We start from the raw sequence: 14,501 nt of genomic DNA, 5'->3' as shown, positions 1-14,501 counted from the left end.
CTCCAACTGGAGACTTTTGTGACCCAAAGAATTAGTCAAAAATGACTAAAATGATGGAGAACAGAAGACTACACACGAGTTGCCATCCAGTTCATTTAAGTCCTATTTGCAATTAGCAATGCAGATTTCCTCAAAGTGTGTGATCTGCGATCCACCTACCTTGAGCCCAAATATGGGGCGTAGGGGCGGTTGCTGTTCAAAATGCTGGCTCCAGGGTCCCATTGCAGACTCCCAACCAAGTGAGGCCCCGTCGCCTGAGTGCAGAACAGTCTCTCCAGGAAATTCTCAGGCACATGAAACTTTGAGAGCCATCACCCTGAGCAATCAACAGAGGCTTGACTTCTCCTGGAAGCACCAGTGAGAGTTTCCCGCCACTCTCAGTTTTGACCCATACGGATTTCTCCCCTACTCTGCCCAGCTTCTGCAGTTCCCCTTCAGAGAGCCCCTTCCTGCCCATATCCTCCTGGTGGGGGCTGACATGGTCACTTTCTAGGGGGCCTGGGTTCTTAGTCTCTGCTTCAGAACTTGTTCTTAAGTACAAGGCTCCATCCACCATGGTGCCCACAGTCAAGGCCTCTGGTTAATGATGAATGAGCCTAGCTGGCATTTGGCCAGTCTTCCCCAATCTGTGCCTCTGTGTCTCCCTGGCCTCAGGGGCACAGGAGGTTAGGACACAGAGCATTGTGCCTGGGCTGCCATCATCAAAGATTGTTTTGTTCCACTCCCTTCGGTGGTCAAAGAATTTCATCTCTGGGACCCAAGATGGAAGTGGATTTTTCCCATTGGGTAGAATCCAGTCTGTGTACTTGGTGATGGTAGCACGAGCAAACTAGAAAGCAAACAAGAAAGAAATATATCCCGCTTTCGTTACTTCCATAAATCAGCACCTGGAACAGTTCCTGCCACATAGTAGGTACTTCATACATAACTGCTTATGAACACTCTGAAAATACAAACTACAGTACTCCTAGCTTCCCCCAAATGGACCTGCTCTTTCATGCATCTGAGGCTTCGCACCTGCTGTTCCTTAGCCTGAAACTCCCTTCCCCATCCAGCCAAAGAAATCCTACTTTTCTTTCAAAACTCAGTTCTGACTCATATTCTCCAAGGATATCTTTGACCCTGCTGGGCTGAATGGACCATCAATGCCTTATCTGTGCTATCCTGAGCTTCGTACCCATGCTCCTACATCATCGTAACTGCAAGGCTAGGAGGCTGACCTCAGAAACTGTATTCAGCTCTGATCTTGAAACCACTGCTCTTCCTGAATCTGTATGATCTAGCTGCAAAGCAGAACATCCCTCCCACCCCCTCGTCCACAAGTGTCTTACTGCCTCATGGGGGACAGATCCATAAACACACATATCTGGCACAGACTAGTGTTGAAATAACTTTCTAGTCCCAAGAAGGAGCTGCTCCTACCAAGGGCGCCACGCCAACCAACCAAAACGTAGATGCCTTTCATATCCCCGTAAATGCTCAGCTGGACCAGAAAAATAAACATGGTGCATCCACTAAGCCAGCTCTCTACTCTGTACTTACCTCCTTGTTCCTTCTCACCCCAAACCAGGTTGACCAATCAGTATATTCTACTTTTCTCCTCTTTTTTCTTTCTTCTTGACCCTATAAGAGCTTTCTACCTTCTATCCTGTCTTGCAGTTCTCCAAATGGAGCTGGTTGGATTCATGAAGCATTAAGTTGAGTTTGTATCCTCTAAATTGTCGTCTTTATTCATTTTTTAACACTAGGTACTCAACAAATATTTGTTGCATTGAAATTAATATACCAAAGGGTCACCACCACCAAATACACATGCTATTTTGCCTGCCTAGAATGTTCACCTTTGTCCTCACTTTCCCAACAAACCACCCCATTTTAAAAAGCAAAACTTAAATACTCCCTCTTCCACAGTCCCCTAGCTGGCCGTTCCAGAGCTCCCTGAGCTTTCAGAGTTACTGCAGAAGATGACTCCCTCTAAGAAGGAAGAACTTAGGGGTGCCTTGGTGGCTCAGTGGGTTAAGCCTCTACCTTCAACTCGGGTCATGATCTCAGGGTCCTGGGATCAAGCCCTGCATCAGGCTCTCTGCTCAGCAGGGAGCCTGCTTCCCCCTCTCTCTCTGCCTTCCTCTCTGTCTACTTGTGATCTCTGTCTGTCAAATAAATAAATAAAATCTTTAAAGAAAAAAAAAGGAAGAACTCAGCCCAGACACGGGGCTGGCCACAATTCTTCTACCCTAGAAACACTTCTTGACTCTGAAGCCAGCAAGAGCCAGGTCTGTCCCTCCCCGGCACTGACACCACCTGGGAGGATCACTGCCCCCGCCAGAGCTGGAGGCAAAGCTAGCTTGGCTATCCCCAGCCTGCATTTTTGCCATAAAGAACAAGATCTGCATGTAAAGAAAACACTGACAGGAACCATCTGCCCTCCCCCAAAGCTTGAAAGAAGCTGCCTGTGGACTCCCTAACCCTTCCTCTCTCCCCTCCCCAGGAATGAATTTCATTTGGAGGAGAAATTAGGGGGGCTGTGAGGGAGAGGTAGGCCAGACACATCTGGACAGCTTTTCTTTGTAAATTCAGAAGACTGCAGGGAATCACTTTCTCCCCTTGACAAAGGAAATGGCCCATGGTCAGGAATTGATGACTTGCAAATCTCATGCAGGAGAAGAGGTTATTGTGCCGCAGAGGTCTTTGGGGTTTAGAAATAAAATACAGAGCAAATAATTTAAACGGGGCAGCTGTTTATGGGACCAGAAAGCCCAGCACCAGCACCAGTGCAGAGATTTGAAACTCTGGAGGCTTGGCGTTCAACGCTGAGTCCCCGTGATGCATTCTCCGATCCACTCATTCAGTTATTTAGCAAAAGGATCTTTAGATGAGCTTAAGACTCTTTACCAGGCAGTGTGCTTGGTGCTAGGGAAATAGCCATGGACTGAGATTCATCTTCATCTCTAACAACCTCTCGGGAAACGGTCACATAAACAATAACATACAGACCCACAGTCACAAGCAATCATCTGGAAACAAAGATGGATTGGGTGTTAAGTATTATAAATGAGGTTTGTTTTTTTTTTAAACTGTTCACTTGACTAGTACCTTGACTTTGGGGGAGGGGGTGGTAGGAGACAAAACTTTGGAGAACAGGGCACAAAGCTGGTCCCAAATATTATCCATTCTGCCTATGAGAAGAAAAAAAAAAAAAAAGACTTCTGAGAGAGTAGGAAACAGAGCAGTGTGAAAGTCAGTGGCATATTTGGGGAAAAGGGGCCATTGCATGACCCAAGCTCAGGAAATGTGATGGAAAGTATCAGGGGAGAAGCCTGTAGAGGAAATCAAGGGCCAATTATTGGAAGATGGGCCATGCAACAGTATCGTACATCACCACTGTGCGTGGTGTTTTCCATGGAAGTTTCCGTGGAAGTTTTCCAAATGATAGGCAGGCTTATAGATGGATGGACTTACCGGGAAGCCAAGGGAAGAACCAAAGTTCAAAGCAGCCTCCTATAAACATAAGATTTATCTGAAATTTCAACTTCTCTGCTTTAAAAAAAAAAAAAAATCATGTGCATTTTACATTCTCCTTCATAATATAATTTTGGCTTCCCTTTTTTTCTTTTTTTCTTTTTTTTAAGCTATTTTTCCCAACTTTTTCAGTGGAATGAATACCCAGCAGTTGCCCTTATGTCTTTCAACATATGGACATGGGTAACCCTCCTGGGAGTATGGAGGTGGAAACCCACTCAAGGTTTTAATCAGAAGAAGACAAAGGAACAACAGGATGAAGGCTTCACTCCTACCTCCACCCTACTCAATACCAGAGAGCCTCCTTCCCCACGGGGCAAGAAAATGTAAGTAAAGGACACAGTTCCTCTTATGAAAGTGGGCACAAATCCAGAGCTAACGCAATGAGGTCACCCATCCATAGCACAATTCATAGCTCTGGTCATCCACCAGGACCACAACTATCCAGGGGTCTTCTCCAGTGAGATGACCCAACACTTCATGTTCCAGTGCATCTCAGTCCTTCGTGGTCCTGTTCCTGAAGGGGTCTAACAGTGTTTTGAAAACCTTTCCACTGGAACATAGTCCTGTGACAAGACCAAGGAATCCGCTTCATAGTCCTCACTGTGCTCACCATAGAGCCAGAACACTTTCCCCTCCGTGGTGGAAATCAGGCACCCAAGCCAAACATTGTTTCTTTGTTCACCTCATGGTTGCAGGTGTCCAGAGTGGTCAGGGAACCCCCATAGCTAACTTTACTCTGGCAAATGAAAAAACTAGGTGGGGACGAGCTAGGAAGCACCTGCCTGTCCTTTTCAAGTCTTTGATGGTTGCAAAAGTGTCTCTAGCTCTCCTCAGAAATGTAGTATTCCTTTTGATTTTTTTTGCTTTTTTTTTTTTTGTGTGTGTGTGTAGTGGTGAATATTTTGTTAAGTGGTGAATATTAATGGCTTCTGTGTGATCCTTTCTCCCCATAGTCGGCCTCACCATGGGTCAGGAAGCTGGGTGCAATTTCCATCAGTTACTGAAATTATCCATCCCAGCCAGGCATCCAGACCGGAGTAATAATGACAAGGAGTTTAGTGCCCCATAGTCCTTCTATGAAGGGTACTTGAGTGAGATCTCTATTATCTGACCTACAGAAGTCCTTCCCCCAAGCTCCCCACTGCTTCCTCTTTTAAACAGTGGAACACGGTGCCATTCAGCATTCCTAGTACTGGCTAGAAGCCAGTACCAAATACAATACCAAGAGGTTCACAACCACTTGTCATTCCTTGAGGTACAACTGCTAGGTCGAAATGGCGGCAGATTCCTTTGGCATAGACCAAGAAGATATTCACAGGATGCTATGGGATGTGTGGAGCAAGGTCCATTTTCAAGGGGTCCAGGCCTTCCCTCCACCCAGAAATTCAGTGACTGCAGACTGAGCCAGGAAATGGGAAGTGTCGTGGTTCAAGACAGTCATTGCTTCACCCTCGACTATATTACAGTCTGCCTGGGGAGACAGAAATTATATGCAGACATGTTTAATGTCTAATAACATCATGATACATCAGGAGAGGAATACAGGGTACTATGATAATGTGGCGTAGGGGACTCTGCCCTAGACCAGTTAAGAAAGCTTCCGAGGAAATGACACTGAAGCTCAAAATCTACAGGAAAAACAGCCATACTGTCAGAATAGGAAAAGCATGACATCACAGTCCCATTTTTGTTCCAGTTTTATTTTAGAAGTTAGGTACTTACATATATAATTGGACTATCCCTCTACTCGGTTTGGAACACATCTTATATTCCAGGAACTGGACAGGGTACAACGTGATCATTTATATACAATATGTACATACAGGTAATAGGAAAATGTCTGGAAGCACATATAAAAAAGTGTTAAGGATGGGTGTCTCTGCAAGGTAGAGTTACGAGTTTTTTCCCCATAGAAATAGTTCCATGATTCTTCCTCACACACACACACACACACTCACACACACACGCAGTTATTATTTTTGCAATAAGAAGAAAAGCGACTCCTTAGTTTGCTTGAAGAGAGAGAAGGCTATACATCTGACCTCTTGACTCTCACCTCCAGCAGGGTCTAGCTGTGCAACAGTCTCTGCATCCCACCTGTCACCATGGACTTCCAGAACTGAGACCTAAAGCCCGACGAGCGGAGAGTGGTGTCAGACCAGCCCACGGCTGCAGCATTTAGGACCCTGTGCTGAGCCCAGTGCGTAATCTGACACTAGACAGCCTCACCGCGCTCTTTCTGGACCATCTGGCCCCTGCTGCTGCCTGGACAACATGCATCCCGGGGCCAAGTGTCCCTGGGAGGACTGGGCCATCAGAGCCCCCCAGATGCATCTCCAGCCTTCACCTAGAAGGTGGACACCGGCTGCTGTTAGTCAAAACTGCACTGGCCTCAAACAGAACAAGTGATTGAGCCAATGTCCTCACTACCTCTGCACTGAGGACCATTAAAACATCTTGAACGCTTTCCCTAATGTTTTGGGTTTGTCAAACCTCTCAGTCATGCTTGGCTGATTAATTCTAAATGCACGAGGCTTAAAAAGAAGCAGGGGGGAAGCAAATGGGATCCTTATGTTTTTGATTCATTCACACCTAATTCAGCCAGATGTGAGGGAAGGCAGGGGGAGGGGTACCAGATGCCCTGCATTTGATCATGGAGCATCCCAACAAGACGAGAGGCGACAGGGACTGGGTGCCAACAGGGAACCAGAAAACCCGGATTCTGGTCCCATCTTTACTAAGTACCGCCTCTGTGCTGGGCCCTGTGCTGGGCAGGATTCAAAGTTCAATGCCAGAGATAAATAAATAAGCAACGAATCCCCCTAAAGTGTGTTAGGGATGTACAGAGTATACTGGGACATCAAGAAAGAGGAGGTCAGTTCTGCCCAGAGTATAAAGAAAGGCTCCACAGGCAGTCATAATGCCCATGGGCCCCGTTGACCGAGTTCTTGCTGTGCTTATTAGTTTTACAGGGCTGCCTTAACAAATTACCACAAATCAAGTAGCTCAGCACAACGGAAATGTATTCTCTCACAGTTCAGGGTGCTAGAAACCAAGGTGGGCATTCTGTCTGCAGGTTCCAAGCACAGATCTGTTCCATGCCCCTCTCCTTGCTTCTGGGGATGGGGCATGGAACAATCCATGACGTTCCTGTCCTGGGAGTTGTATCCCTCCAATCTCTGGCTCTGTCTTCACATGCCCCCCCCCCCGTCTGTCTCTGTGGGTCTCTCCTTCCGGTAAGGGTACCAGCCATTGGATGTAGGACACACCCTACATGTCAAGGTCCTATTCCCAAATCCATGGAAACTCACAGTACTGGGAGATGAGGACTTGAAACTGATCTTGGGGGGACACAATTAACCCAGCACCCCCTGTTTCAGCCCCTTCCATACATGATACATGATATGATGTGATTCTTACAACAGCACAAGAAGATAGGTGCTATCATTAGTCTTATTTTATATATGAGGAAACTGAAGGAGGCTGAAAAAGGCCCACAGCTCAGCACAGGTCACAGAGCCAACAAGACGAAAAGCTTGCTTGGCTCCCAGATCAGACAGTCTCCAAAGCTCTGTTCCTGGCCAGCGGGTTACTCCCAGGAGCTGATTCCTGAGTGGTGGGTCGCTGGTCGCCAGGCATAGAAGAAAGTACCAGGGAGTTACTCATTTCTAGGAGAAGCTGCTGCTGGGACAAAGGCATGGAGGAGGGAGCCTTAGTCTTAAGTCAGACACTGAGTCCCTGTGACATTTAGGGCAAGCTGTCCTTCCTCTCTGACTGAGATGCTCTTCCTGCCTCCTGCCCTTACACCGCTGCTGGAGCCACGTTACGGACCTTGAAAGATTCAGCTGCATCCCAGGCTTTAGAAGCTATCCCCTCACTTGGGGGACGCCCCACCCTCAATCAGCCTGCCTCCTAATCCCATGCCAGCTGTGTGCCCCTGCTTGTCTGACTCTCTTCCTCATAATAACAATAAGTAAGTTGCCATGAGATGTTTCTGTCCTCCGGGATTAGGCTAAGGGCTCTACATGCATTGTCTTATTGAATGCCCACAAGAAATCCTAAATGCATATTGCTAAGCGAGAGAAGCCAGGCTGAGAAGGCTTCATACTGTGTGATCCCAGCTATAAGATGTTCTGGAAAAGGCCACAGTATAGAGACAGCAAACAGATCCATGATTGCCGGGGGTCGAGGGGGAGGAAGGGAAGGATGAACTGGAGAAGCACCGGGCATTTTCAGGACAGTGAAGTCACTCTATCTGATATTATAATGGTGGGGACATGACGTTTGTCAAAACTCACAAAAGTCATAGAGCCATAGAACACAAGGTGTGTGCTCTGAGGTAAGCCGTGGACTTTGGTTAAAAGTTTGGTTAAAATTCATGCACCATCGCTGGTTTATCAATTGTAACAACCGTGCCACATCCATCGAGATGTTAATAATAAAAACACACACATGTACATAAGCCCCCATCTGGATCCCCAGCGTGTTCACATCACTGAGGACACACAGTGACCTCGGGCTTCCAAACATGGGGCCAGATGCACGTGGGGTAATAAAGAAGTAAACTGTCTGAGCTCAAGGTCCAAAGAGACTTGTCCTCCAGGCATGCAACTCGGGGGAGAGGATCTGAAAGGGAAGGGGGACACTTGGTTGGGGACAAGTTCCAGATGTGAGCAGGGACACAGTTTCTGCAGTCTGGATGCTGCCTGCCGAGCCCCTCAGGGAGCCAAGGTTTCGAGGCTCAGCTCTGACCCCCTCCACCCGACCCTTGCCGATTCTCCTGGAACCAAGACAATGGACTGCAGGCACCCAGAGCCTCCCACCCCTTTGGTGCCCTTCTCCCTGCCCTCACCTCCCTCGAGGGGACACATGGCTCTTGGCTTTCATCCTAATTGGATCACATGCCAGGCCCCCCTAGATAAAACACAGTCCTATGACCTCCTGGAGTGCCCTGCCTCCATGGTTCATACTCACACCTCTCCAGCTTCTTCCCCACCTTAGGCACTGGGCTCTCTCCCACTAGGCTGACGGACTAACCATGGAAGAAAGTAGAAAACCTGCCTACCACCACCCTCCTGCCCACCGCAGCGCCACCCCCACTCCGCCCCCACAGTGGTGAGTATGTCCCTGCTACTTCAGACACTGCGTGATTCTAGAGGCCAGGTCCAGGTGCTGGCTCACCTGTTGCTGTGGCCTCCTTCCTTCTACCCCCACCCCCGAGTGTGCCCCCTGTTCTTGCCACACCAGCCAACTGGGCCCTGTTCCCTAGATGGGACTTGCCCAGAGGCATCCCTCTGGGCCTTCCCTCACGCCCCTTCCTCTGCAGGGAGTGCCTTTCTTCATCTTTGGGCCCCTACTTACCCGTGAAGGCTTAGCTTCAATGTTATCCCCTCTACAAATCCCCACCTCCACCCCCGTGCTCCCAAAGCGGCTCACCCCCGAGTCTGGATTTCTGAAGATCTTCCTTCTCACATAAAGCACTTTGCCTCGCATCTGTTTCCATTCCTATCTCCCCCAGACAGACTCATTACTTGGCTTCTATCTGCCCAGCTTGGAGCAGAGTGAATGGCACATAGTAGGTACTCAGGACGGTTCCTGCATGGATGCGTGGGCAGGAAGGAGTTAAAAGTGGCTGCTGTCCCAGAGCATGGACTCATGGGGCTGATGGAAACCATTTGGGAAATGCAACTCTTCATCCCCAGCTCCAACCCTCTCCTGCCTAGGTTCCACCTCCCTAGTGTCTTGTCAGAGGCTGAGAGCCTCCACGCCGACCATAATGACCACCTTAAAGCAGGTGTGGTGTTTTCTTTCCTAGAAACCAAGGCATGTTCTCTGAGCTCTTCTGATGTCCCCTACCGCTGATCCAATTTCCAGCACTGACTACCACTGGGCTCACGTAGCCATTCTGCTTAGGAGTTCCCAGAGACAGCCTTCTCTCCATCAGAGACGGAAAATGGAGTGTTCACTCATCAGCATCTAATGGGCTGGGAACAGAGAAGAATCAGGCCTGAGCTTTACCCTCAAGGATCTCGAGCCTGGTTGGCAGACCAGTGAGTGCAGATGCATAATACAATATGGTTCAGGGTGAAAAAGAAGAACTTCCAGAGAAGGGTGGGTAAAAGTGTGAGGACAAAGGAAAGGACATGGAACCCAGCTCAGAATGTTTCAGGAAGGCTTCCTGGCAGAGGCAACACCTAAGCTGAGTTTTAAGCATGTACAAGCACAGGGCCTTAGGCAATTTCAGGTCCAGACCGCCCCCCCCCGGGGTGTCTGGAGCATCCCCAGGGCAGTGTCAGGAACAGGGAGGAGACTCTGTCATCCTCAGCCTCCCAGAACCTGCCGTTGCCCCAGGCAGGAGAGGCCCATGGCCAGAAATTCTCCAGTTGCCTGGGTGACTGCTGTCCCTGCTGGTGCCGAGGTCCCACAGCTCAGGATGCAAAGACCTCTTTTCTTGGTCACATCTCTCATTTTTAGAGCTTTTTCAAAAGGCCAGACCACAGTGGCCTTATCAGACAGACCGTGTGTCTTAGCATCAACATAGGCAGGGCGGTCCAATTGGGTTCCAATTCATTTCTGACCTTGGACAAGCCACTAAACCTAACCTGCTTCCTGATCCATTAAAAGAAGGCAATACAAATATGTCCTTATGGTTGTTGAGGGGATGACATGAGATCAAGGATGAAACCCCATCTTTCAAGCCTCTTTTGCTCCCTCGCTCACACCATGCTCCTTTCTGCCTTCTGCATGTCTTCCCTTAGCGGAAGGTCCTACCCCAACTTGCCTGGATAGCTCCTACTCATCTTCCAGGATTTCCCCTGAAGTCACTCCCCAGAAGAGATTTCTAGATGCAGACCCAAATCCCTGTATCACAAAGGCTTATGGAACCCGGAATTTCTCCTGTATCATATTTAGTGAACTTGAACATTGAGTAGATGACGACATCTTTGCCAGCCAACTGTCAGGACTCATCTTTCTGGTTCAAGGCCATATCCCCAGCTCTCCCACACTGTCTGAGGCACAGCAGGTGCTCAGTAAGTATCTACCACATGGATACACAAATAAGTAAATAAATAAATGGGAAATCAATGTTGGATGGGTATTACCCATACCACATTCTCAGTCCACTACTTACCAGCTATGTGACTCAGTTGCCTTATCCATAAAATGGGAAAAATAAATACCCCAAATGACTCTGCAAAATAGCTATTGACCTAATGTCTATAAAATCCTGGTCTTGGAGTAGTGTTACAAACAAGACAACAGGCCCCAAATGAAGTTACTTGTGCTAAGCCCTGTGGCACCAAACTCAGACTTAATTACAGTTTTTGCTCTCCCAAAAATGCAACCAGAAGCCAATCAATCAGGAATCACCCGGTCGACAGCTCATGAGGCAACCCTCCTGCAGGATCCCAGCTGACCCCTGTAGGAAAGCCCCCGGTAACAACAGGTCCGCCTTTTGCCTGGCATAACCTCCTTGCTCCTGCTCCTTTCTGCCTACAGAGCCTTTCCTTGCATACAGCTCCTCAGAGCTTCTTTCCATGTGCTGGAGCAGATGCTGCCCAATTCAAATCTATTTTGGCTTAAATAAACTCTTAAAATGTTTACTATGCCTAAGCTTCTCTTTTAACGGGAAGAAATCCACATGTGAGAGCGACCATTCTTGTCTTAAAGGCAAAGATTACTGAGAGAGGGCCTCTGTTTCAGTGGTCAGAAGAGATCCTGTCCCCACGTTTCCAAAGGCCGGGAAAATACGGTGTGACCCTCTCCCCGGTATCACCCAGTGCCCTCCAGGAGATGCTTGAAGGGAGAGACACGGCCTCGGGCTGGGTCAGGCTTGCCACCCTGAAAACAGAGGCTGTCCCACTTCAGGGGCTGCTGCAGCTCCCCGCACTCCTGCTTCCGACCAGAGCAGAAAGGCAGGCAAGGGATCACTGCCAATAGCCTTGTGCAGACTCATCATTTCAAATCCTTGCTCTGAACATGTGTTTTTGATCTCGCACAAAACATGGCTTTCTGGTTTCCATTACCTTTGTTTCATTTCAGAATAGAATTTTTTTATAGCCTGAGGAAGGGAGGGAGATGCAAGCAAGCCAGCGAGAGTGTGAGCTTATGTGCTTTTCATGCTTCCCTCAGAAGAAGGAGGGATGAGAAGGCCAAGAAACCGGTGAGGGCAGGCTTGCGTCGATGCCTTCCAGTCAGTCAGTGACTCCCCAAGCATCTGCTGAGCACCGGCCCCATTCAAGCAGATGGGATAAGTAGATGACCCACACGTGGTCCCCGTGGTCAGATAATTGCAATCGAATGAAGCAGATAAACTGTTTCACAGCCTTCTAAGATAAGACAGATTTTTCTTCTGGAAGGGAAGAGGAGAAAGTAGGGAGGGACTAAAGGAAGGGGGGAAAAAAAGAAGGAAAAAGAGAGAAAGAATGGAGTGGGGAGAAGAAGGAAAGAAAGAAGGCAGGGAAGGCATAACAAATAGCATGAAGGACAAGGGGTCTTAGAGAGGAGAAGGGAGCTGGGGGAAATTGGAAGGGGAGGTGAATCACGAGAGACTATGGACTCTGAAAAACAATCTGAGGGGTTTGAAGTGATGGGGGGGTGGGAGGTTGGGGTACCAGTGGTGGGTATTATAGAGGGCACGGAGTGCATGGAGCACTGGATGTGGTGAAAAAATAATGAATACTGTTTTTCTGAAAATAAATAAATAAATTGAAAAAATTTAAAAAAATAAAATAAAATACTAGGTGTGGGGAAGAAAAAAAAAAAAGAAGGCAGGGAAGGTAGGGAGCTGATGTATTCCAGACTTCCTATGTGCCAGGTACTACACTTAAGCACCTTACATCTTGTATTTTATGTAATCCTCAAACTGCCCTTTAAGGAAAGCCCATTTACCATTTTACAGGTGAGAAAAGAGAGACTTAGGGGACACCCGAGGCCTCATAGCAGGCTGAGTGGTCTGGAGCTGGTGGCGCCAAGTTGGCTATGATGGGCAAAGGGGCCCCTCCTTCCTGCCCATGTGAGGAGCCCGGAACCCAGTTAGTCCCCTGGCTCCTTGAAGGCTGCCCACAGCCACAGGAGGTTAAAACCAATGGACCTTCAGCATCATGACTCAACCCATTCGAGGAGAAACTGAGATCCAGGAGCAGGTGGAGACTTAGCTGGGGTCCATTGGACAGTTCATAAGAAACCTGGGCTCCAGAGCCCATGGGGAGGTCAGCAGTGCCAATGGCCGTGGCATTTAATTGTTTCCAGACCACGGAAGCCTGCGGTCCACCTCCTTGCTCTGTCCCATTCTGACGGAGGCATTCCCAGGTCGGCTGAGCAGAAAGGTTTGTTTTGGCAGAAAGCTGGGTGCTGTCCAGCTCGATAATCCCCCATGTTAACACACCATTATGTGTGTCGTTAACAGACTTGGCAACTGGGACTTCACCTTTTTTTTCTTTACATTCTCTTTTTATTTTCAAAAAAATAGAAAAATAAAATGCAACCCTCATGTGTGAATCAGACAGACCAGCCACACAGGTACAGGCTGACTGGGTGGAAAAGGAGGCTTTTACCAAAAACACATCATTTCTGCCCAGGAAGTATCTTGTGACTCTGTTCTGAAAAGAAGCCCTGTCTGTCATCACAGGTGGGGTTCGCTCTTCATGACCGGGACAAACATCCAGCCTCTTTCTCCTGTGGCTTCCCAGCACTGCCCCCATACCAGCCTAGCTCATGGAATGGAAGAAGTCTATGGGATCAAGCAGACTTTGATTAAAGACTGGCTTCATCAATTTGTGGCTTGTGAGACCTTAATCAGGAAATTTCACCTCTCTGAACCTCAGTATCCTCATCTGGAAAATGGGAGTAACCAGGAGTTCTCATAGTTCAGCCTTTGCTCCATTCATGCCATGTTCAGCAGCTCCCATATTTTTTAAAAAAAAAGAAAAATATGTTAAGGTAATATTGCACTTGTATTATTTACCCAGACCTTGTTCTTAATACTCAAGATAGACAGATAAATCAGACACGGTCCTTGCCTTCCAAAAGCTTACAGGCTCACCATGGAGTTAGATGCAAAGAAATGGAATGGATTTGGGCACCTGGCTGGCTCCGTCAATACAACATGCGATTCTTTATCCTGGAGTTGTGAGTTCAAGCCCCACAGTGGGTATCGAGGTAACGTCAACATTTTTAAAAAAGAAAAGAAAGAAAGAAATGTGATGCAATCAGTATCCCACGAATGCACAGTAAACAGTTCTCGCCAACTGCAGTGTTCACACACTGATGGGAGCCCTGTGTCCTCTTGCCTTGGCCATTGCATTGACCTCCTAGCTGGTCTCCCAGGTCCCTCCTTGCCCCTGCTCAGCCTATCCTCAGGAAAGCGGCCAGCACGAGTCTTTCAAAACATCAGTCGACCATGTCACTTTCCTGTACAAAACCTGATGGCTCTCCTACGCTTCCCAGGGGGTGGGGAGGATCTAAAGCTCTTACACTGGCCTAGAAGGTCCTCTGACCCGGCACTTCCTCAGTCTCACTCCGTCCTCACTGGCTCTGCACCAGCCACACCAGTCTTCCTGCCATTCCTTGAGCACCCCTAGAAAGCTCCCACTTCCAACTCTTCATGTGCTCCCCTGGAACAGGGTTTCCCTAGGTATCTGCACAGCCCCTCCCTCTGCTCAAATGTTGTCTCATCAGAGAGACACTGTGACCAAAATGACAGCCCCACTGCCCTTCAGAAGGAAATGTTTCTCCACCTATTCTCTAAAAATGAGTTAGAGGAATTAGGTGAAAATGGGGAAATGGGGGAAGTTGGGAGTGAGGGGGGCATTCCAGAGGGAACTGTGTGAGAAAAGGAAGAGAGGAAAGAATCATCTTGTATGTTCTGAGACACACAAACATTCTAGTTTTGTTTTTTGGGGTTTTTTAAGATTTTATTTATTTAGGGGCGCCTGGGTGGCTCAGTGGGTTAAAGCCTCTGCCTTCGGCTAGGGTTC

General features: G+C 48.1%; 2 long non-coding RNA genes across 2 annotated transcripts in view; one reads left to right on the top strand and one right to left on the bottom strand.

The window, feature by feature from the left end:
* Window positions 1–14,501, bottom strand: part of LOC309842165 — a 143,476-nt gene that overhangs the window by 75,181 nt on the left and 53,794 nt on the right. The window lies entirely within an intron of this gene.
* Window positions 11,597–13,468, top strand: LOC309842196. Its single transcript, XR_014299551.1, has 2 exons — window positions 11,597–11,895; window positions 13,154–13,468. It is a non-coding gene; the product is annotated as an uncharacterized lncRNA (long non-coding RNA).

The sequence above is a fragment of the Mustela nivalis genome (genome assembly GCF_964662115.1).
Source record: "Mustela nivalis genome assembly, chromosome: 10".
NCBI lineage: Eukaryota > Metazoa > Chordata > Mammalia > Carnivora > Mustelidae > Mustela > Mustela nivalis.
Note: the sequence above shows the minus strand (reverse complement) of the source record. Positions and strands in the feature narration are given on the sequence as shown.